We start from the raw sequence: 24,015 nt of genomic DNA on the forward strand, positions 1-24,015 counted from the left end.
TATATGTAGTGCTATCCAACGTGCCGGGCTGCTGGCAGCCAGACAAGGACAGACTTTAATGAACAAATCTCATTACAGGTAGGCGAAACAAATGGGGACTTCTGACAGCTCCCAGCTGAGCCAAATCCCTGCCATGCAATGCTGTCTGTCTGCAGGAACTTGCTCAAGCTCAGCCATCCCCTGGTCCCCTCCAGCTGAATGTTAACTGTCCTACTGCATACCACGAAGGGGCAGGAGCTAGGAAATGCAGCAGGGCTGCCAGGGGACTGCAGATATCGGCTCAGTTTTAAGGCACTGAAGAGGGCTGCTTACTTGAAGAATCATCATTCAGAGGGGAAAGTAGGGGTATGAGGAGGAAGGGATCAGCCCACCAAGCCACTGCCTCCGCCCTCGCCCTCGGAGTTGATGACATCTGGAGAAGAGTGGCCACAGCCTTTCTCCACTTGTGATGCTAAAAATGCCCATGGGGAGCTCCCATCAGCCAAAGCCCAACAGCAGCAGTCTTGTTCTCGCCTCCCCATTGGCAGCATCCTCAGGCTCAACACAGCCTGATGCTGCCCCTCCAGCACCTTCCCAGGGCAAAAAGGGGCGAGAAGGTCTCAGGGGCAACCACAGGTGAAGGAGGGGCTATTATGGGCCCCTCCAGGGACAGACGGGGAGACCCAGATGGTAGCACAGAGCCAAGGAGGAAGGCACTGGTGGGGTCTCTGGGAATCTCTCTACCTCATTTGTTTTAGTCTTTTTAAAAACAAACTCTGAAGCAGTGGAAGAGGAGAAGTGGGAGGGAATGTGTGTGCTGGGGGAGAGGGAGGACGGGCAGGCCATTGGCCAGCAGCCAGAAAAACAACTCCTCACCGCTTGCCCGGAGCCAGGAAAAAGGCTGTCAAGCATCCCCATCGCCAAGAGGCACTGGAGCCAGGGAGGAGCTGCTGACAGAGGCTGCGTGGACCCTCCTGCCTGCCATGCCCCTCCAGCTCTGCACATCGATGGTGCAGGGAGCACCTCACAGTACACAAGGGCTGCTCAGGTCAAGATATTTTAGCAAAATCTTCAGGACATGGGAGAAAGGGAGGATGGGATGAAAAGAAAGGCACTGTGGGAGCACATACTGTCTCACTGGGGTGCCCTGGGGTGACTGGGCATCCCAGTCTGTGCAAAGACATAACAGCTTCGCTCCTGGCCAGCACAGACTAAATCCACAAAATTCAGGGCAGTCTTCCAGAGCTTCGAAACACAGTGCTTTACATGCAGAGTGCCAGGGTGGCAAGGGTGGACTAGGACCAGCAGCACTGGGAGCACAGCCCAGGCCCTGGGCAGGAGCCTCAGGCACTGGCACGGGACCTCTCTGGCATGTGGCACCTGTGCATCGTAGCTCCCCAGGGATGCCCTGCTTTCCTCCTGCTCCAGCAGCTCTGGGCCCCTTTGCAAAGCCCTTCGTACCCTGGGAGCTGTTTGTTTCAGCCATGACCTCCTGCTGCAGCTTGAATTCATTTGGGGTTTCATGCTGGGACCTCTGCCAAGAGTTACAGTAAACAACTCCCCTCCCCGCAGCCTCCGATGCTCACACATGATTCACGGGGCAGGCAGCCAGATCAGCAGCTCCTCCCCTTCCCCTCACCTAAAGGCGGCCAAAATCCCAGCCCCCTGATGGCTCCTGCCCGTTCTTTACAGACCCTCACGAGCTACCAGCACCACAACACATGGCAACAGAAAGGCTGGGACACAGGCTGAGACAGGGACACACAGGCCGAGACTGGGACGCTCTGCTGGCTCCATACAGCCTCGGGAGGCTGAATCCATCATCCTCCTCACCCCCATGGCCAGGAGCAGGGCTGAGTGTTGAGGGAGGGACAAGTGAGCTGGGAGCACCCACCCAGGGAAGAGGCGGAAAGTTTCTGGGACAGGCTTCTCTCCCAGCTGGATGTCCAGCTGCCAACATTTTTGTGAATTATTTTTAGTTCGCAAGAACATTCACATGGGAAGGCTGGTGCTGGTAGCAAGTGCCTCTTCACATGAGTGCCGGGGCTGGCAGGGACTCAGCAGCCACCATGTCACCAGCAGCAGCGTGGTAGGACTGGGGCAACGCTTGCAGGGCAAATGACCCTGCCATTGAAACACAGCAAAACTCAGCCTCTCTGCAAGGACATAATGCCTTCTCAGTCTTCTCCCTGCTTCTGCTGAGTAATCATTCATTTCAAAGCTTATTTGCTCAGCTCAGACAACCCAGGAGGTATTTGCGGTGCAAAGCAAGACAGATCAGCCTCTATCCTGAGCCAGAGGCAAAGGTGGCCATGGGGATCACTTGCTGCCTTGCCCCTACTTGTACCATGTGGCACACCAGTAAAGCAGAAGCATCAGGGATGTCCCATCATTGTGGCACCAAGCAGTTGGTTTTCTGGGTCACCCTGCGCATCCAGGTCACCAGGAGGAAAATGCCACTATGCCAGCGTGCTAGGAGGAAGCAGAAGTGAACCACACCACAGTCCCAGCATGTGGAGGAGACTACCCAGGGCTGCTGAGCCCATTGAACAAACCGCTCCACACCTGGGCAGGTAGCAGCTGCTGCAGCTCCACCCTTCCTCCATGGGATGGGGAGATTGCAACACAGCAAGAGGAGCTTCAGCACAGAGTCTCTCTCCAGCGTGCCCTGGGAAAGCCTTCAGCAGTATGAGCATGAACGCAAGCTCTATGTTCAACAACTTGGCACGGGTTACCAGCATCTTCCAGGCTGCCGGCATGGTACAGCACAGGGAAAACAGGCAAAGTGCTCCAAGAGCCCACGCACTCACCAGCAAAGCCGGGAGAGACATGGAGCAAGCATGCAGACAGCGACAGGCTCCCCACTTTGCAAACAGTCAAGCACCTCTCGGACTACTGCTGAGCTTTTGGCCAGGGTGAAATCTGGTGCCAGAGAGTTTCCTAGGCTGACAGTGGTACTCTGGTGCTTGTGTTGCTCACTCCCCAAAGGGGGAAACCGCTGGTCATGCTGCTGCTCATCTCAGCCAGCCAGCCCCACACTCACACTCACCACCACCACCACCACCCCGCCCCCCCTCCCCCCAAAAAAATAAAAGGAGTACAGAAATCTTTGCTTTGGCATTTCCTGATTTTTCTAGAGGCAAGATCAGCTGTCAGCAAATGTAAGAGGGAAATAAAACAAGCAGCAAACAAACCAGGGGGGCAGATTATTAAGGAGCATGCCAGTCGCATCCGAACTACGCCTTTTTGTGCATCCCTGCCTTCAGCCCTGACTGCCATGAAGGCAGGCTGCTGGGTTACCGTGCTGCATGCCAGTGCCACCCATGAGGCGATCACACACAGCGAAAAGCTTTGTCTCAAGTTTGAGCAGCAGTTAAAGGCAGGGTTCTTCCAAAAACCGTTTCCCATCTTATGTTGATTATCTGTGAAAGGTTCAGAGTTCAGCTGGGTTGAAGAATGCGCGTGATTAAAAACATTCCTCTTTTATTAAAGGAAAAGGTCTCCTCCAGAGTTATGCACAAGTAACAAAAATTAGCTGGAGGGAATTTGTTCAAATTAAAAACACTTAAATAAGAAACCACACAAAAAGGACTATGTTGAAATAACATGAAGATCACAAAACCAGAACTCAAGAAATAGGAAATCCCAGAGTCGGGGTACTTCGCATAACCTCGCCCTGGCCCCTGGGGTGTATACACCAAGATGCTGGGTTTAATTATGGGACCAAACACTATGCTCCCCCAAAAGACAAGCAAAAATGACAAACCCAGCATCACCCTGGTATCTATGCCCAGCTACACCTGAAATGGGGACACAGGCACTACTGTTGGGGCTCACAGCTCTTGGGGGACAGTGGGAACCCCAAGCAAAGAGCCCCTTTGCTTCCCCTACCTCCATCCGCTTGCGTGTCCCTGGGGGGCTTCCTTGCAGGGCCCTGTGGAATCTGAGCGTTTGGGGCATTTTCCTCCTTCCTCGACTTGCCAGGCAGCTGCCGGGGGAGCACAGGGGAGCCACCACGCAGCTCTGGGGAAGGCCCTGCACCGCCACAGCTGTCCCCGAGCAGAGAGGCTGTATGCAGCATCCCATATGAGCCATCAGAGAACAGATGATGCTCAGGGAAGATGTAATGTTTGGAGCAGGCAGTTGCCAAATTCTGATAACTCTTTATGGAGTATGTTAACTGGGAGTTTCAAGGGCTTTATGAATTGGCCAGATGTGGGTGGATCCCTCTCCTCCCTACCAGACATCAAGGAAAGGCTGATACTTCTCTATGAAAAGCCCCCCCAAGAGTTTTTCCACAAGGGTAAAGCCATATTTTTCTGATTCTTGCAACCTTTCTTCGGCAGAAAGTTTCAGAAAAAAATTTGAAACAGACGATGATTAAAGTTTGGCAAAGTCAACCATGCATCACAAAACCCTTCCTGCAACTAAAGTAATGAACCAGGATTAAAAGCAACACACCTGAAACCACTCAGATTACGCACATACACCTGTGAGCAAAGCACATTATTTAGGTATCTCAAGCACATAAATCAGAAAATACTCTGTTCAAGCCTATAAATGAGATTCACATCAGGCCTCAGGAAGTGGGTCAGGGCAAGATACTTCCCCTGATTATTTGTGGCTCATGACCTTTGAGTCAGACATTTAACAGCCCTTCATGGAATTTTCTCCCCAAAAACGTGCCTAAGTAATGTTTTGAAACTCATGACTCCAGGACCCAAAGATCTCAGGGTGCACTGAGGCCAGCTTGCACTACAGGGACACAGAGCAAAAAGCTTCATACCTGGATCTGCTGCTACTTTTAATGCTCTGTGTTTCAACCCACACCCCAAAATCAGTGCTCCCATCCAAACTTATCAGACATGGGATCAAGCTATACATTCCCACAGCATCCATACAGAGCAAAAGGCAGGACTCCACTGCCAAAGGCAGAGGTATAGTGAACCTTTCAGGACTGGATAAAACATTCATGGAAGTGGTCCGGATGCATCCGCAATAGAAATGTGGGTGCCGATGCTCTCCCTGAACAATGAACCCCCTCCTCACTGGCCCAGATCTACGTGAGGGCCCTGGGCTGCCCCATGATGCAGTTGGTGGGGTGAGCAGATCCACACCAGTGCATTTAGATGCCTGTTTCAAGACAGGTTTTCCATGTGCTCTCAAATCTGCATGTTAAGATTGGCCTTGAAAGTGTTCTGCCTGCAGGGCAAAGCTGGTCAAGAGGATCGCAAGGTAACCCTGCATCATGCTAAATTATGCCAAAGCCCCAAACCTTAATACCAGACCCAAACATCACTGCAGGGAGGACTTAAAGCACCAAATAATGTGCCTTATGCTCACATACAGCTCCCAGAGGAACCGGAGCAACTTGCAAATGTGCCAGGGGCCGAGTTCCCTGGATGCTGCCTCTCTCCCAGTGATAAGTTTTTAAAGCCTTCAAAGCACCCCAACCATGAACATGCAGAGGCAAAATGTGCACAGCAAAACCTGACAAAAGATTTCGAGTCTAAATTTGGGATCATTTGGTCAGAGACATACAGGTACTAAGCCACAGAAAGAGCTGGGCACAGGCAGGATTGAATCACATCACAGGCAGGCAATATAGCAGCTGTGGTTTCACAAATAGCTGCCTGCAATCCCACTGTAAGGCATTCCAAACTCTGCCAGCTGTTCTTTGGTCGTGCCATGATATATGGCACCATTACCCATGCCTATACAGGCAGGTATATGTCTGCTTGTGCATGTCTAAAGTAAGTAAGTAAACAAACAGCATTTTTATCAGTTTCTTTGCAAGATCAGGTCCCTGTGGCACATGGTTTGAGTGTGGGCAGCACAAGGTGCAAGCTGGGACTGGAGAGCTCATCTCATGCAACCACAGCCAGGACATGGGACCAGAGGGACAGCAAGTAGGCTCGAACCCCACCACAGCTCTGGCACAGCTGGACACCTCTGGCAGTCATTTCCTGCCAGCAGTTGCATCCTCCCACCCCCACCGGTTGAAAACCCCATTCCAAACAGCAGCACAACACCCCGCAGGGGAGGATGCTGTGTGGAGGAGTGCAAGGTATCCCCAAGGAAACCTCGCAATAACTGCCATTTCCTCCGAAACAGAGGGAAATTCATGACCAAAGGGCTCTGTTGAAGGAAAGCCAAGGTTGCCTGGTGGTGCCTCTCGCTCCCCAGAACAGCGTAGGCAGCTTCTGCTCTTGGAAACTCCTGAGCTTCAGGAAAAGTCCTCCCCTCCCAGAAGGGAAACATTCCCCATGGTGCAGCCCATCCCATTAGACTCCTTCCCCTCCAACCATCCCCACCTGGTCGCAGAGCCCAGCGGCCTGCTGGCTACTCCCTGACTGAGTACCACCAGCAGCAGGTTGGTGTAGCCGCACACATCACTCTATCCTGAGTTGTGCTATGGGGAGGCAGTGCTGTTCCTCCTGGTCCTCCCCTGAAGCCCTTCTCCACAGCTGATGCTAAGCTCCACTGCTCCTCCTGCCTCATGGAGGACTGCTATGCTTTCCCACTACCCATGTCCCCTCCTTGCGGACACAGCTACAGGAGCTGCCAGAGAAGGCGTGAGGGTTTGCGGTGTGCTCCTGAAATCTTAAATATTGCCAAGGCCCACAGGCAAAGACAAATGTAGATGATAGGCAGCATCTCCAGGCAAGCAAGTACCCCTGCTCTGCCTGAACTGGAAGAGGCCGGTGTCTTCTAACAGCCCCACCTTCTCACTCGGCCAGGCTTCTGGCAAGAGGCCACAGTCCAGTCTAGAGCCTCAGCACCATCTCCCTGCCTACAGCCAACAGAGATCTTCTTTGGAGAGAGGGTTTGGCACTGGTCCTCGCAAGATAACCTCCTCTGGGTCTCTGTTCTCTGAACAGGCAGTTGCCAACAGAGGCACAGCCGCCTGGCAGCCCCACAGACACAGCCAAACGCTCCCAGGAAGCAAGCAAGCACCCTCTTGGCACAGGATGCCTCGTTTGATTACATCGGCATGAGAGGATGCGGCCTCTGTGCCAAGGGAAGCAGAGGAGAGATCAAACGATTGTATGAACCTCTCCTCAATTACCAGCTGTTTGCATAAGCGGAGGAGCATGTTCCCAACCGGTTTGGACAGCACGCCAATGGGCTTGTCAGCATCTCTGCCCTGCACCACGCGGCTGCCTGCAGCCTGTCCAGGGGCCGCTGCAGAGGGGTTCTTGCTGCTCTCACCCCCTGCACGCACAAAACCACTGTTGGGAGCATCCACCGAGGCATGGAGCAACTTGCAGGCACAGCACAGAGCAATGCCTCCACCCACTTGGCTCAAACCTACAACCTGCTTTGCCTTGCACCACCTGCGAAGGGTCACCACTGCACAGGGGCTGCTGTCACCAGTGCTACAGCTCAGCCTACATATTTATTTTTTTTAACTGCTGCGTGCAAAACAGCAAAAGCCCAGCTTGACTCATAAGTCCCCAGGGAAGAGCTCAGGGCTCCAAAGCAGTGTCTTGCTTGATCTGGAAGTGCTGAGACAAAAAACCTGGACTCCCACAATACCCACTCTCAGTAAGTGACTACTCAAGAGGACCTGCCCATTAATTGGAGCCTCTGCGTGCTGCAGAGAAGGAAATCCCTTTGGCAAATGCTGGCCAAGGCCCAAGGCTGGGCTGGAAGGCAGATTCAGTCATGAAAAGAAAATTTAGAAAATCAAAAAACCAAAAAACCCTCAGGCCCAATACAACGCAGAGAACAAGAAGCTGGGAGAAACACCAGCAGTCCCAGCTCTATAGGAATAAGACATATCCCACACAAAGAGGCACAAACAAAATTCAGTGTGTGGATCTACAGACTGCTCAACCACCATCAGCAAGGGCACAATTGGAGTTCACTCCAAAGCTTGCACCAGTGCTGACCATCAGGCATTTGAGCAAGGAGACTTTCAAAACTGGGGAGACCCAAAGACGCCAGGGGACAGCACATGGCAGTCCCTGACCACTACGCACTCCATCTCAGCGTCCCCTCCAGCCAGTGCTGTAGATCACCAGCACGCACAGCGGAGACTTGGTTTCAGGATGAGCACTATTTATGGCAGAGGAAGGTAGCTCCAACATTTTCAGTTTCCTGCACAATACACTTCTGGTGTCCTTCACTGTGTGGCTGTCTGGCACTGCCTCCCATATCTGGGTGCTCGCGACGAAGCCAGGAAAGCCAAGCCTTTGGCTCAAAGTTGGCATCTCTGCAGCTGGGCAAGGTGCATGCATCAATCCTTAATGCAGAGGTGGCTGAAATGTGCCTGGATCTAACAAGCCCTCTTCTGCCACACCATGAGGATACCAGTGACAGCCACCCTGGGGGGTAAATCTGGGTTAGCACTGGTGCATATAAGCAGCTGAGGGAGATGCTGGGAAGAGATCCACAATGCTGAAGCCAGGGAATGCCACCCAGGCTACAAGAAACAGCATGGCCAAGTCATCAGGCTTGGGTCTCCATGAGAGCTGGGGGGGAAGAAATGCAATGAGGACCTGGTGAAATACAGGCAGCCATAGCCTGCCTGGGGAAATGCAGGAGAAAACAGCAGTCGGCAGGGCGAACCTTGCAGAAGGATGCAGGCTGGCTCCCAGCTGACAGCTGCAGAACACGGGTGCCCTGAGGCAGTCAAAGTGCCTGTCGGGACCGAGGGGTGTGGTGGGGCGTGTGTGCTCTGTGCTCATGTAGCAACACTGCGCAGGGTGTTTTAACCCAGAAAGCAGGGTTAATCCTGCTGATGAGCTGCTCAAGCATAGGGGAGGGAAAGGAAAATAAATAAACCAACCAACCCCTGGTGAGCGCAGCACAGCAGCATTAACCTCAGAGACTGAAGAATCAGTGCACATATTGGGATTTGGGCCCTCAGCGCCTCTCAAGATCAGACCTAGCGTGAACTCAGCAAAATCACATACCCACCGAGGACCCTAAAACTCACTTGACAATCAAACAAACAATGGTCCCCGTCTGGGCACACACTGCAGAACTGAACTGGACCCAGCTCCAGATGAAAGGATGCTCAAGGTGCATTTAATATCAATCTATCTTCATAAGACCCCTGTAATGCCTGCAAGGGTTATTTCCCACCCACTTGGCACACCCACCTACAGATGTCATTGTGTTCCTCCGAGTCCTTGGCGGTCAATGAGCCCATAGAGCTAAGCCCTGCAACACGGGCTGGGCTGATGGCATCGGGCGAGCACCACAACTACCACGGCCAAGGCTGGCAGGAGCTCTCAGATCTTCTCTCCCAGTAGTTGCAGACAGGCGCGGCCACGCACCACACCCTTGCAGTTCTCACGGGCAAGTTAGGAACCTTGGCATAGCCCTCCGCTTGCTGGCAGCCATCCCTATCAGACTCATTAAATGCAATTAAGCCACAGCGGGTATTCCTCCCCCCCCACCCCTTTGGGGGATACTGCTTTTAGACAAAATAAAGAGGGAGGCTTTGCATGGGCTTGGGCAGGTAGCTGGCACCCAGGCCCCATGCAGCAGCAGGTGGAAATGCCGAGGTCTTTGTTGGGGAAGCAAAAGCCCCAGCGGACCAGAGAGATCAGTTGGTCCCTGATGCCAGCCCTCCTCCTGCTCCCACGTATGCCCCGTCCAACTCCTGCTGTGGCAGCTGCTGGAGATGAACACAAGAGCCTCTCTGCTTTGCAAACGGCAGTGTGCAGTAAGAGACCATAATAAAGCTTACACCCCAGCTTGCTCATATTTAAAAAAAATGGGGAAAAACATTCTGCCGCAAACCTAAAGCGGTATTTTATTGCATCAGCTCCTCCAGCACCATTTCTAAGCTGGTTTACAGAAGAATTGATATTCTGCTGCGTTCTCCATGCTCATAGCCTCCCTACAATCACAAAACCATGGAGGCGGGAAGGAGACAACTGAATTGTGCATCTCCTTCCATGCAACTTCTCCTCCCTCTCACACCTCACCACTGGGTGGCCAATGCCAACACAAGCAACAGGATACGTGTGGCCAAAACATAAGGAAGGCTTCAACTGCTGAGGACATGCAGGTGAGGTCATTACCCCGACGTCCCAGGGGCAAATACTACTTTAACAAGCCTGAAGATCATTCAGATTTTCACTAATGCAAAGAGCTGGCTTCGATGGCCAACGAGTAATTGCTCCATTGCCCCAACACTGCCAGACACCTCCTGTCAGCAGTGAAGTCCAAGAGCTCCTGGTATTCCTGGCAGGTTATGCAGGCTGTTGTCAGCCCTGGGTTTTGTCAGAAATGTTCGGCGGCTCCAAAGTGGGGTAATGGAGGGTGCCCCTGAGAACGGCATGTGAGGGGTACCACACAGGGTGGATGCTGTTTGAGGAGGACAAAACAGCCACACTGTGTCCTGATCTACTTTGGGACAAGCAAAGAGGAAAAAAACAGCCAAAAGGGATCCTTAAAGTTTTCTGCTCTCCTATGGAAAAATCAGCACTGCTGCTAAGTTCTGGGGCTGTCCCAGGACAGACTCAATGCCAGCATACGTGCTATTTGAATTTGCACTGTTCTCAGCTGGGATCCAGTTCAGTGAGAGATGGGCTTTTCCCAGTTTGGCTGCTACCAGGAAGCAACAATCAACCCCATAAAACTGGTAAAACTCTCTCACACAAAGTCTCAGAGATGTGTCATGGGTGATTTCTCCACCTCTGAATGATGGGAGAGGCGTGGCCATGCTCTGCCCAAGATCTTTGCTTAAGTTTTTTGGGTTTACTGGTGTTAAAGGGATTTAACCAGAGCAAATTATGATCATTTCCCGTCTTAATTAATTCTGCTTTCACTTCCAGGCATATGGGAGCCCAGCCTCCTCAGGTGCAGTGAGGAGCTTTGACTTTGCACAGCCACAGCAGTTGGAGCTGTGCAAAAACACAGGAAGGACTTTGCAGTGTTTCTTTGCCATCATCAGAGGCCAGTCCACAAGATAAAGAACTAAGAACACACCCAAAAAAGCCAAAGCCCCCTTTCATGGCCATATTTATCCATTACAAAGCAAGCAGTAACTTTGCCCATTCCCCTTTCCCACTGCACACCTCTTCTAATGCTTTCAGAGGCACCTCAAACCATGCCTGCCAAGGGGCTTGGGATTATCCTCCCATGCCCTGCAGCCCCACCACAACACCTCCAGGCACACGTCCGTCCGCATGATGACACAGCGCTCAGAGTGTTTATAACATTAGGATCCCACCTTCCCTTCCCAAAATACCTTACACTGGGCGCCATCAACCTCACAGCAGTCTCACCCCACTGCAGGAATAAGGGATGTGGAGGCAGCAGCATCTCCCCTGGCATTGCTGAGCACCATGAGTCCAGCCACGTCTGTGTGTCCACTAAAAGCCATGTTGCAGAAGCATCTCCTCTGATGGAGCTCAGAGTCCCGGGCTTGCACTGGAGGATGTACCTGGGCCCACTGGCTGCCAGCAAGGCCATGGGACCAGATGCATCCCCACTGCCAAGACTGTGCAGAGGAGGGGAGACATCAGGGATGTCTCAGGCCAAGATGCATCACCCCCCTGACCTGGGCGGAGTGGGTCAGTGCTTCAAATAGCAGTAATTGTGCCTATTGCACAACTGCCAGAGAGAAAAATACTCTCCCCTCCCCACCCACCCCACATCCCTTTGAGGCAAAAGGGAAGAAGGCTGGAAACATCCTTCCTCTCCTCGGGACAATGTGATGGAAATAGCAAGGGAGGAGCAGCAACAAAGGCAGCCTCGGCTTGAGAGGATGCGGTGCCTGGCCAGCAGCAAGGAGGTGCGTACAGCTCCCAGCTTCCTGCCATTGTCCCAGCGAGGGGCCAAGCTCCGTGCAGCTGTACACCCGGGGCAGCAAAACCAGAATTGCCTCTTTTCCCCAAAGGACCAATGCCAAAAATGCCAACCTGCTGCCCCATCCAGGAGGGGTGGCCATAGGCACAGACTCCACCTTGACCCAGGACCCCCAGGGCACAATGGCAGGTCTCTGATTCAGTCCGAAATCCACTGGTAGCCACCAGCTTCCGTGGAACACAGTGATCCCTATGCATGAACCCACAGAGGGGCTGGAAATCAGAGTTTTTGCAAAAGGCGTAAACACCATGATAAAATCCACTCCTAAGACTGGTGGGATTTTCCACTGCAGGGGGGTGGGGGTGGGGAAGACAACAGAAGACACTTTCTCTGGACCCAGCCTGGAGTGCAAAACAAAGCCCCCAGGGAGCAAGTTCCACCCTAAATTCCTATTTTCTCCTTCAAATGGGAGGTGCATGTGTTCAGGCTCCTCCAGCACACACACCAGCAGCCGGAAAATCCTGCAAGGGCCAACAGGAGCCTGTCCTGCCAGAGGACAGCTGCTGACGGCAACCTGAGCAGATGAGGGTGGCAGAAGCACCTGGACAGGGCAGAACCACTCAAACTTATGAACTGGTCCCCAAACTCGGAATTGTGACTCAGGTTGGTACTAGTTTGGTTATTCACTTCCCGTCCTGGAGGGCATTACAGGTTATCACTTGCAGTCCTTTTTCACAATGAAAGTGGTGACAGAAACTGTTATAAAATAAGTAAGTAAATCTATATATAAAAGGCTTGAGATGCTTTTAGGACCTGAGCTGGGTTTTCAGGACTGGCACCACACAAAGAAGTATCACAGTCAGTAACACAGCAAGACCCACAAACCCTTCAGCACTCCCCACCACATCAGCAGCCTCGAAGGGCCACAGCAGGGAAACAGGAGGATGAGAAGGATGGATGATGCCACACATCCCTGCTCCTCACCACCACTGCCCAACCCTGTGATCCCAGGTGATGGCCTCAGCAGAGCCCACTGGAGCAAGCCCTGTGCAGACTGGCCTCCCTTTACCTGCTGAAAAGTGGGGCCAGGCACTCTGAAAGCCTGTGCTGCTCACCAAGCTGCTGGCATCGCTCCCAGAGCCCAGGCAGGCAGGCAGCACTACAGAGCTACTCTGCTCCCTGAAGATTCCCAAATGCATTTTTGCCCTGCTGATGTGTTAAAAATAGAAAGCATCAGTATTATTGTCCTGCAAGCCTATATAGGAAGAATACATCCTTGCTGCTAAAAATCTATGCAACAGAGACTTACTCTAAGAGGGACACATAGGAAAGCTCTATTTCTGGAGCAAGTAACTTGGGAAGTCAGCATAACATCCTTAGGAGTATTTGTTAAATTGACGCACTGCAGCACTAACCACCAGTAGTAAACTTGCCTTCCCCCTCCCCCCCTCGCTTCCCTGGTGGTTTTTTTTCCAGGCTTTTACGCATCTGCCACGGGCCACCAGCCTGTGCTGGCCCATGAGAAGGGTGCAACAGGCTTGCACGATGCTCCCACCGAAGAACAGAAGAACAGACTTCCCCGGTGCTGCCCTTGCACATGGGAACAAAAGCATGATTCAGTTTGGGAGTGGTCTTGTCACCATCCTCACTTAACACTTTCCAGCTCTAAATTAAGCCTTGCACCAGGAAAGCAGGAAACTCGATCCCTGTGGCACAGGGAGGGAGAGTCTGGGGATGCACAACAGAGCAGGGAACTGGAGGCAGCCGTCCACTCCATCCCTGCTCTAGTTCCCAACAGGTAAAAGCAGTTTGCACACCCCTTTTGCAAAAGCAGTCTGCATGCTTCCCGCCAAAGGGAAAAGCCACCAGCGACCTCTGTGGCAGGAGATCTGCTGTCCCCCCTTCCACACTCCCATCGGTCATCCCTGCTGACTCTGGAGGGAGGGGGGCCTCAGCCTGAACCTCATTCTTGGAAGATTTCTACACAAGCTCGGCCTTTCCATGAGTGTTTGTGCCAACGCACTGGACCACTCCCACCCAGCTGGGATCAGGCTCTAGATCCAATTTCATTTCTCAGAAAATCACACGGGAGATGAGAGGAATGTGTTGGGTCACTTCCAGCTCTAGGCGGGAACCCTGCCTTCTGCAAAAGCAGCCGTAGGAGACAAAAAAACATTGGCAAGGGGATTTCTGTCCTTCCAGCAGCTCCCTAGAGAGCTGTGTAACATGGAGATGCACCACCAGGACCTACCATCCAACACCAACCCCACTTAGCATGCTGCTGCGCTCCAGATTTGGCAGACAGGAGCCACAGCCGCAGCACTCGCCCCTCGCCCTGCCAGCACCCAGATCCACTTAAGCACCCCAGGATGGCTTAAGTGATCGCTCAACTCCCAAACAAAACCGCCTCCAGCTTCCAACCTGCACCCACTTTGCTGCAGACAGGAGCACCCTGCAGGAGGGCCTGGGAGGAGGCTGGGCTTGAAAGGTCACACTGCCATCCCCAACACAGGGCAAACGTCTCCCAGTCATCACCACTGAGGCAGTGAGGCTGTAAATACACTCCTGCAGATGCAGTGAACAGACCAAGCATAACTCACTTCACCCCCCTCCCATTCTCCCCAAAACAAAACACACACCCAGAAACAGAAGGAAACCAGGAAAAACCCAACAGTAATTCAACAACTATTTCAAGCGTTTTCATTCCCAGGGGGAGGCTGCTCTGCCCTCTGCCGTGCCCCCCTCACCATACCGGAGCTGCCCGGCGCCCCTTCACAATCCTGTGCCAGGTGCTGGTGGGCCAGCTTGCCAGGGCCGTTCTCTCCTCATTTAATACCGTGCACATCTCAGCTGGCATTTCAGTGCAAAGGCAATCCCAGATTTCTCTCTGCTGAGCCAGTGAACTTGGAAATGCATGACGACTTCAGCAGATTAATTGGAAACACAGCCTGGGTGTTGCAATCCCAGGAATGACTCCAATTTCAGGAACAAATGTTTTCATCTCTGACTGGGAGCAGTCACCCAAGTGGAAGGGCGCATTTTTGTTGCTGTAGCTCACCCCTCCCCTGGTGTGTGGGTGGTGAGAAGAGTGCTGCATCTCACCCTGATGCAGCTGCTGCGCTGGCGCTTGCATCACTGGGGGGCTGCTGCTGCAGGGATTCCTTATGCTCCCACCTGGCACCAGAGAAGGACAGCCCAAGGTTTTCCTATGTCGATCTCCTTTTGCAGGACTGTGCTGTTCCCCGTGGGGTCTGCAGCCTCCTCTGCCGACAGCAGGAGGAAGGAGAACAGGAGGGGACATGGGGGGCCCCCTGCTGCAAGTCATCAGCTCCCCAGGGATGGCAATACAGTAAGCAAAGCCAGCACCATGGCTCTAGGGGTCAGCGGGCAGCTCCTCCACAAGGTCCTGCTGCAACTCCATGCACATCACAAGGATGTTTCCAACTCTTGCACAGGTAGTTTCCCAAAAGGCCATTGCCCCTACCCAAAGCCCCAGGAGGACCAACTCTGCTGCTCCCTCCATCAAGGCTGGAAAATATGTCCCTTTACTGCATAACTCTTGCATCTTCCATACTCACACATGGAAACTCTCACCCTGAAGAGCCCCAAACTCTGCTTCTGCTGAAGGACATAGGCTTCGAGAGCTCAAGGATTCTATTTCTGTGCCCACAATACCTGGATGTGACTCTTCTGCTCTGTGTCCAACAGCCTGGATCACCACATTGCACGTGCCTCAGCAGCACTGGAAAAGACACTGATGGCCAGCTCAACTCAGCTCCCCCAAAATCAAGTCCAGGAGACAGGACCTGTTCCCACAGTGAAGGTCCCGGACTGAACTTGCCAGACTGGAGATAAATCCCCGTAAGACCATCAGCTCCATCTAGCGGCAAGCCATTCCCATGCTTCCATACTATCCGCCCCCTCCCTCAGCAATAACTCTCCCCCTTCCAGGAGTTTCAACATCAGTTTGCCATTTCTTTGCTCAGCCCTGTTTCCTGCCAACCTCCCGTGCTCTCTTAGGCAGTCCCTCTGCAGCCACCACCACTCTGGATGTTCTCCCTTGCTGCCAAAACCAAAAAGCTCTTCCATTGCTCAGCAGCTGTGCAACGGCTTCCCCACTTCTGAAGCTTAAGGTGATAAGGAAAGGAGAAAAGCTGGTCTATCCACCCACAGAGCTCTGGCAGGGGAGTCTGCTCTGATAGCCTGCTGCCAGGGCTCTTGAAACCCAAGAAAAACTGTGTGGGCTGTGAAAAGGGCATGTGGCTGCTACTAGGGGCGGGGGGGGGGGGGCGGGGGGGGAAGCAGCAAGCTGGGAACCCAGGGACAGATTCAGCAGCCAGCTTGCTCAGCTCCAGCGGGCCTGCACATGTGGGTCAGCAAGCACCCAAAAGGAGGAACTGGCTCTGGAGGTGCTGTGGCTGCTATAACTGGTCCCTGTCTCCGCTGCAGACAGACATGGAGCAATGCCTGGGAAAATTCTTGATTTGGCAGAGGTGCAGCAGGAGACTCTCCTACAGTGAGTGGCAGGGATCTGGAGCTAACAGCAAGCGAGCACAGTCCCTGCCTTGCACAGCCTAGATGAAGGCCATGATTTCAGCTAGATAAAAAGTATTTTAATCTTCCCAGATAAATCAGCTCCCGCGGGCCTGATTTCTGCCAGCTTTACCTCCTCTCCCAGCTGTTTGGCCTCCCCTTTAAGCAAAGCCCTGCCAGAGCTGAAGCCTGACCCAGGAGCAGGTGCAGCCAGCGGCACAGACAGCCCTGAGCCACACAAATGCTTCCTGCAATCCCCCCTGCCCCGCTCCAGCCTTAAATCCACCAATCCCAGCCCCAAATCCAATTCCCTTCTTAGTCTTTGCCTCATAGAGCTCTTTTTCTGCATTAAAGCCACAACTGTCAGCCAGACCTTTGGGTTATGATTTTTATTCCCTGGCATAAAGTTCCTAACTCCTTTCTTATTCAGTGAAATAAGAATTCCTAGACCTGGGGGAGCTGCAGCACCACCTCTCACCAAGACACCACTGACCCCTGCTCATGACAGTACACACTGTGTGGGGCTGCTTGCTGCTCTCACCCAGGTCTGCTTCTTCCCACATCAGCCACTGTCCAGCCACGGCAATTGCAGCACACTCTTCAGTTGAGATTCTTGCAGACAACGGCTCAAATGGCTTCCTAAAACACAAATCTGCTGGAAGCCATTCACCCGCGACCAAACTCTTGCCTCAAAGTCAAGTTAAGTCATAGCCCTTCTGCCATCAGTTTAGATATTCTGACAAAATAAAACCACCAGGTTTTGTAATGAGATGCCATGTAGGGAACTTTGCTCATCCCAGTGCCTGCTGTGAGATCTTTATTTAGGGTATCCCTATCTCTCCAGCTGGGAAATCTGTTATGCTAATGCTAAGTACATCAGAAAAGCAACCAGCAGCATGTAATCAGGAACCTCTCTTCTGAACTGGGTTGCTGGTATCAGACTGGTCGGTAGGTGGGTGGGCTCTGGCAAAGTCTCATCACTCATTCCCGGGGTCACAAATGCACAAGAGCTGCTGTGAGAAGAACACGAAGCCACACAGACAGGGGGGAAAGCTGTGGGGTTTTGCAACAATCTCTTTCAGCAGACAGCACTGCTGGGAGGTGTCCCCCACCAAGGCTGAAGATGGCAGAAGGGAGGACATGTAGATTTGTGCAGATAGAGCACACACCCAGGCTCAAACCAGGCCTAGCCCACAAATCCTTCTGCAAGTTTCTCTGTCCCACCTCCAGATGTGCCAGCACCCCATCCTACACCCTGCACCCCTCCCAGGCTTCTCTTCAGACACACCCTCCACCTTCTTCACTTGGCACATTGTCCCAGACACGTCTGCATGGTGAAACTGCTTCTCTGTGCCAGCACCCCAACCTCTCCAGCAGGGAAACAGCCAAGCGCTATCACTTGTTCCCATCGCCGTCACAGGCTATCATCCAGTCTGGGCTCCTGCAGAAGAGACTGTGAACCTCCACACAACCAGCACAGTTACTCACGATTAAGCTGGACCCAACTAGACATCCAAACCTGACAGCAAGGAAAAACAAACAAACAAACAAACCAAAAATCCTCCCGGTTCCTTTATCTTGACAGATCTTTCAAGGGTTTGTCATCATTACTGTTACAAATCCACACCTCAAAACACAAACAAAAAAGGCAGCCAATAAAACTGACAGGAACCACAAATGAGACTTGAAGATCTTTGGCTAGGGAAGGAGCTGACTCCAGACATTTCTCCAGGGACCCCCTTCTGCTGTGATCTGACACAAGAGGAGATCAGATGTTGCATTGCTAGGATTGTTCACATAAAATGGATGGGGCCAACACAGAAACCACAAGCTAACCTCTGCCTCCAACACATCATTGGTTTTTGCCCATCAGCCAAAGGAGCTAAAGCCTTGACCAGCCTGAGCTTCATCATCTCTCCCTGCAAGATAGATCCGACATTTTTGTAGTTTGGAATCTTTTCTGTTGAGTCACTGCCCTTTCTGAAGTAGACAGTGCTCACCACAGCACTAAGACCACTCAAAGAGTCATGAGTACACAGATGATGATATCTCCTTACTCCTACTTGGTGCTTCTTGGCATCACTCAAGCAGCACAGACTCAGCAGAGCCTTCAGCCCTGTCCAGTTATTTTCAAGGACTCAAGCACAGCCACCATGGCATTGCCTGAGCAGGCCCAGCATCGTCTCTCTCCTGACAGCTCAGGAATGGTTGCTGTTGATCCATGACAAAGAAACCCATACACTACCAGAACCACAAAGAAGTACACACAGTCCCACACACATAGGGTGCCCAGAAGACACAAGCTGCAGGCACATCTTTACTGCTTGGTTGCATTCACATCAGAAGCACTTCACAGCTACAGACCACAAGCACAGTGCTCCTAGTCTTCAGAGTCTAAAGTTTATCTTCCCAAGGAAGAAGGCTAACATTCACCTGCAGTACTTGCAAACAAGGATATGAAGCAGCACAAAGCTGATGACTAGCTCCCCAGCTCCCTGCAAGGCTCCTACTTGTCAGTACAGGGTTCCTCACGTTGCTGCTTGCCCCAGAATTAAGGCTGCACTGCAGCAAGCCTTCTTGGTGACAGATGAGACACAGAACCACCACCCCCTGCTCAGTTACAACCTACTATTGGTATTTATTTTAATCAGAGTAACCACATGGTGTGACTGAAGTGCCAAAGCATATCTCAAGAGCCCCTACAATTAGAATGGCAGGCTGGGGACATCAGGGGCCTCTTTCTGCAGTGCCTTTACCTGCAACTGTTTAGCATCTCTCAGTCTGCTTATGCAGTACTCCTACCCATATTGGAGGTGAACAGAGAGGTAGCAACACCTGCGAGCTTGTCCTTCAGGTTGTCCTGTAAACTGCAGTTGCACACTTGCACTGTTGTGTTTCACAAGTCACGCATCATAACAGCTGTTGGCCTGTTTGTTTCCCTGCTCCTAAACCAGCACAATTTGCACCAAACCATAGTTTCTCCATGGTCTCAGTAGTTGTTTTGCTTCTAAACTTCCATTGACAGACTCAGAAATAGCCTCTGCAGGATATGCTGGGAGGTGTCTGCAGATTGCGCACACACAGGGCTGACGGTCACCAGAACTCTCCAGCGTCTTGTCTCATCCGGGATACATGTGACAGTGCCCTAACTATTTCCCAGACAGTCCTGAAAATTAAGACTCTGGAGTCTGACTTCAGGGTAAGATCCAAATCCACCAGCTACAGCTGTGATTCATCTGCCAGACCTGACATTTCAGTGCAGATGTCTGAGCTGGCTGCAAGACACCAGCAATAATCCCATTGTGGACCTCCTAACACAGTGCAGTTTGTCTGCCCCAGCAGATCTTCCACCTGCCCAGAGTGTGGCAACGTGTGGTTCAGGCTCAGATGTAAATGCCAGCACTGCAGACATCTAAACCTCATGGAGTTAAACCTGATGCATGCCCTTTGCAAGAAGTGAGCGGCAGCTCTAACTGCATCGATCTGCTCTCCCCAAACTGAAGTGGAGCCCAGATGACTAGTTCAGCTTCCTTTACAGAGGTCAGAAAGCAGGGTCTGTCCCCCAAAATGCATGTTGAAATCCCCCACAAAGCATGCCCACTGCGGTGAGGCCACACCAGCAAGAGCTTCATTTGTGACAATTTCACAACTTCTCCAAGACATGAGGAGTTTTAACAAAACCCCTTCCCACAATTTAAAGGAACTTTTTAAGGCTCTGTGTTGCACATGGAGGCTACCTGAGACCTACTGAAAAACTGAATTCATAGTCTAAAGATGACAGCATCCTCCAGGCATGCAAAATCCTGGGATCTAACAGCACTCTGGAATCTGAGCAGAAAGACGCTCTGAGCATCTTTGAAAGCTGCAGCCAACCCAACCCACAGATGACACCAAACTCCACCTGTTTTCTCTCCCTGAGCATCCCCAGATTTTGGGGCACCACACAGCCCTAAATGGGATTTTCTAGCACAAAACCCAGTCTAGTGCTGGTCCGGTGAGTGCCGAACACCCGCCTGGCTCAGCTGTGCCATCCAAGGAGGATGGGCACAGCCACGCAGCAGGTGTTTGCAGGTGCTCCATGTCCATACAGGTGTATGTCTTGGATGTTTGCCTTCCTGGCTATTTATCTCCGGGCTGTGTCTGCACACAAACTTATCTCCAAGGCAAGGGGTGTGTTGCTGCTGCACACACTGTTATCTCAAGGGATGTGGGCCTTCCTCCGAGGCAAACGCCACATGGGTGAGCTTACCTGCAGGCCCTGCGGCTTGGTACCCATGCTGGCCTCGGCTCCTTGGCTGTGTGCAGCAGTGCTGAGGCCCACAGGAGTGCTTCTGCTCCTCTCCATCCCTCCTGCTCCCTGCCTAGCTCAGCGCCAGTCCCTTTTTCACCACCCAAGCCAGTGGCACTGAAAAATACAGCAGCTCTTATGAGAAGGGAGGGAGATGTGGGAAGGGCAGAGCAGGGAGAATGGAGGGATTATGGGGTCCTAATGGAGAAGTGCTGAACCCATCTGGATACGTTTGGAGTCTTCCCACAACTACTCTTGACAGAACCACCTCAGGAAGAGCCCCAGTTTCTATGTAAACACCTCACCTCTTACCACCTCACCCCATCTCTCTGGATCACAGAGGGGAAAATTACCTCAGTCATTCCTAACAGTCATCTAACACGGCCAAACCCTCCAGAGAAACCTCCCAGCACATTCTCACCACTGGACCGCTCCTGGCCCACAGAGGAGGCCTGCCTGCTGCAGTCCAAGGCCATCACCTGTCCTGGGAAGGGAATAACTTGTTCTCACATCACCACAGCATTATTTGGAGACTTTCGTCTCAGTCTCCTGTGCACACATTGGCACTGCTTGGCTTCACAGGGTCCAGCCCTACCAGATGTGCTCTGTGGTCCCCCCCTGGGCACTTCTCAGTCACTCCATGTCTTACCAAAACACCCAGAACAAGCTGCGGTGGAGGTTCCTGCAGCACAGCAGGGGAAAGGATGGCTCTGAGCCTCCCAGACAGAGCTCCCGGCAGTGCCCCGGGACGTTTGCTTTTTTCACAACACCAGGATACTGAGTCATGGTCAGCCTCCCTGTAGCTTGCACTCACCCATGCAACTGCCTGGCTGCTGGGGCGCACGTTGGGGCTCATCTTACTCAAGACAAGGCTTTGTCTCCGGGCTCTCCACGCACACTCGACCCTCTCCCTGGGCTCAGCAGCTCTGAACCTGCCAAAACACAGAAGCTGGGAAACTCCTCTTCTGGCAGAGCTCCTGAGTGAACACAGCTTGTGTATTCATTGCCTCAGATCTACCCGGCCTCCTCTATTTGCCCATGAGCCCCTGGCCTCTTACGCCTGCAAGTTCAGCTGTCACAAGCTGTGGGAAACCTCAGCTTTGGAAATGCTGCATTTACAGTGATGCATCTCGGGAGACATTTGTAGTTTAAACTTATTTTTAAGGGGGTTAGGTGGATTAACCAGCCTGGTTTAGGAATTGACCCTTGGAGCAGACAGCAATGACCAGTAACTGCCTGCCTTGCAGCCTACATGAGCTGTAACCCTACCTCCCTTACTCTTCCTCCCCCACATCCCGGGTCCCTTTGCTCACACGGTTCCTGCAATTCCTGGCCCTGGGCTTCCATGAGTTGCACAGCTTCCGCCACCATCTGGGCTCCATTTAGGGGAGCTGATGTTTTTCACAGGGCTGTAATCTAAACTTTAGTATGGAGTTTACATCTTGCATAGCAGCGTCTCACCACTGAGCCTGGCCACGCAGAAGGGGTGTCTCGACTGCCAGGGTCTGTCCTACCACAGAAGGATGCAGCATGTCAGGCGGCTCCATGTACTTGGGAATTGTGCTGCCATGACAAGCTGGGAATCAGGTCAGCTTCCCCTGGGAGCCTGGGGAGGCTGCAAATGGGAGTCAAAGCCCTAAATCAGCATTATCCAGGCTTCATCTCCAGCAGCAGGAAATTCTCCTAATTTTTGGCCTTAAACTCTACTCTTATCTCCATCCAGACACTGCAGTCTTTCAGAAGAGTCAGGTCCTGCAAGCAGTGATGGAAGTTGCTCCTTGGAGGGGGGTGGGGGGTGGGTGGGTTCTTTTGTAGAGGCAGGGAATGGACACCAAGAGCCACTGGGAGCAGATGAGCGTCCAGTGTAGCATCACAGACCTGCTGCTCTTCTGCTTGACCCAGACCAAGCAGATACAGGCTTTGAAGCCAAGTTCCACTAGTAGCAATGCCAGACTGCCCACAGCCTGCTGCCTGAGCCCCTGCAAGCCATGCCTGTGCAGCAAGCAAGGAAGAAGAGACTCAAAAGGGCCAGTCCATTCCCACCACCATTTCTGACCAGCTGGCAGAGTCCAGCTTCAGGCTTGCCCTTTTGAGACACAGGCACCCTTGTTGTCTCCAGCTGCAAATGGATAACTGAGACCATGGCTCCCAATCTCTTCTGAAGCAAAGTTTGGTTATAAATTTGGTTGCGTTAAAGAGGTTTGAAAAAGCACAAGCGTCCCCCGATTATGTGTCACATCAGATCACGCTATGAGCAAGATGGCTGTGTCAGAGCAAACACCACATCACCTGCCTCTTCATTGAGAGGCAGAGGTTGGACATCCCCTTGCCCCCCTTGCCACTGCCACTCCTTTAGCACTCCGCCTCCCCTCCCCATCACAGTTTCTTACCTCCCATACCAGAGGCTCCTCAGCTCTGTCCCTACAGCCCTAGCCAGACAGCAGGAGCCCAGGCTCCTGCTGAGCTCCTGTGGGTCCCAAGTCTCACTTGCTGAGGTAGCTGGACCTATGCACCATCTCTAAGGGTGCTTAGAAGCTTATGAAGGAAGAAAGCTTCTAAGGGTAGCTTATGAAGGAGGAAAGCAGATATCCATTTTATGTTATTTTTGTTGGCCAGCCGGGAAACCAAGTTTTGCAAGGGCTATTCTGGGTAAAGAAGAAGATGGGTACACTGGGGAAAGCCTGGGGAGCTGGAGATGTGAGCATCGGAAGCAGAAACAAGTCAGGGGGCAGGGATGCACAGGGGCTTAGGAATTGCCTGGTCTATCACTGCTTGCATTCAAAACACTGCACAGACACAATCAGAACCAAGCAGGCCACAAGCTGCTGCGCTGTTCAGAGAAATAAGTGGCCTCTGCTGGGCCAGGGCCAGAGCCAGGGATCTTTCAGCAATGCAATACACAACACCATTGAGTTTGCAGTCACCTGCTCTTGCAGCTGCCTATACCACAGAGGTGAGATGTCGGATGTTTCAGGCAGCAAGATCTGCACTCCCAGGAGCACGCCAGGACACCTAGTTAGACTGGGCTCTCCATCCTTTTAGGCTCCTGCTCCACTGTATATTAAACAGACATCAAAATGCACAAAAAGCATCTAGCACAGAGCTGCTCCGAGCGCTCCTTTCCCAGACCAGTGCCCTATTAAACATGAGTATCTCCAGTCTCATATCCACCTATTCCCTATGAACCGACAGCAGAATCAATCAGCCAGGCTGCAACAGGATGACAGACCCACTACACGGTTCAACAAAGCTCCTGACCCAGCTCCAGGCAGGCAGGGCTGCCTGCAGGCATGTGACAACCAGCCACTGTCCCAACACGGGATGTCAGAGCAGCAAGCAAATGAGGGCAGCACACAGAAACCCCAGCTGCATACAGGCCTCTGCCATGGAAGTGCACACAAAAGAAAAGCCAGCTTAAAAGCCAGAAAACACAAGCAAGGTAC

The 24,015-nt window shown here is 52.4% G+C and overlaps 1 protein-coding gene across 8 annotated transcripts in view; it reads right to left on the reverse strand.

Moving 5' to 3' along the window:
- HDAC7 (histone deacetylase 7) overlaps window positions 1-24,015 on the reverse strand; it is a 91,543-nt gene that overhangs the window by 21,461 nt on the left and 46,067 nt on the right. The window contains exon 1 of one of the 8 annotated variants that reach the window (XM_055696476.1): window positions 11,192-11,409. The exons of the other annotated variants lie outside the window; for them this stretch is intronic. The gene's annotated coding sequence lies outside the window, so the exon portion shown is untranslated. Of the gene's footprint in view, window positions 1-11,191; window positions 11,410-24,015 lie in introns of those variants that run through there. 8 annotated transcript variants of the gene reach the window in all.

Source organism: Falco cherrug, chromosome 19 (genome assembly GCF_023634085.1).
Source record: "Falco cherrug isolate bFalChe1 chromosome 19, bFalChe1.pri, whole genome shotgun sequence".
Classification (NCBI taxonomy): Eukaryota; Metazoa; Chordata; class Aves; order Falconiformes; family Falconidae; genus Falco; species Falco cherrug.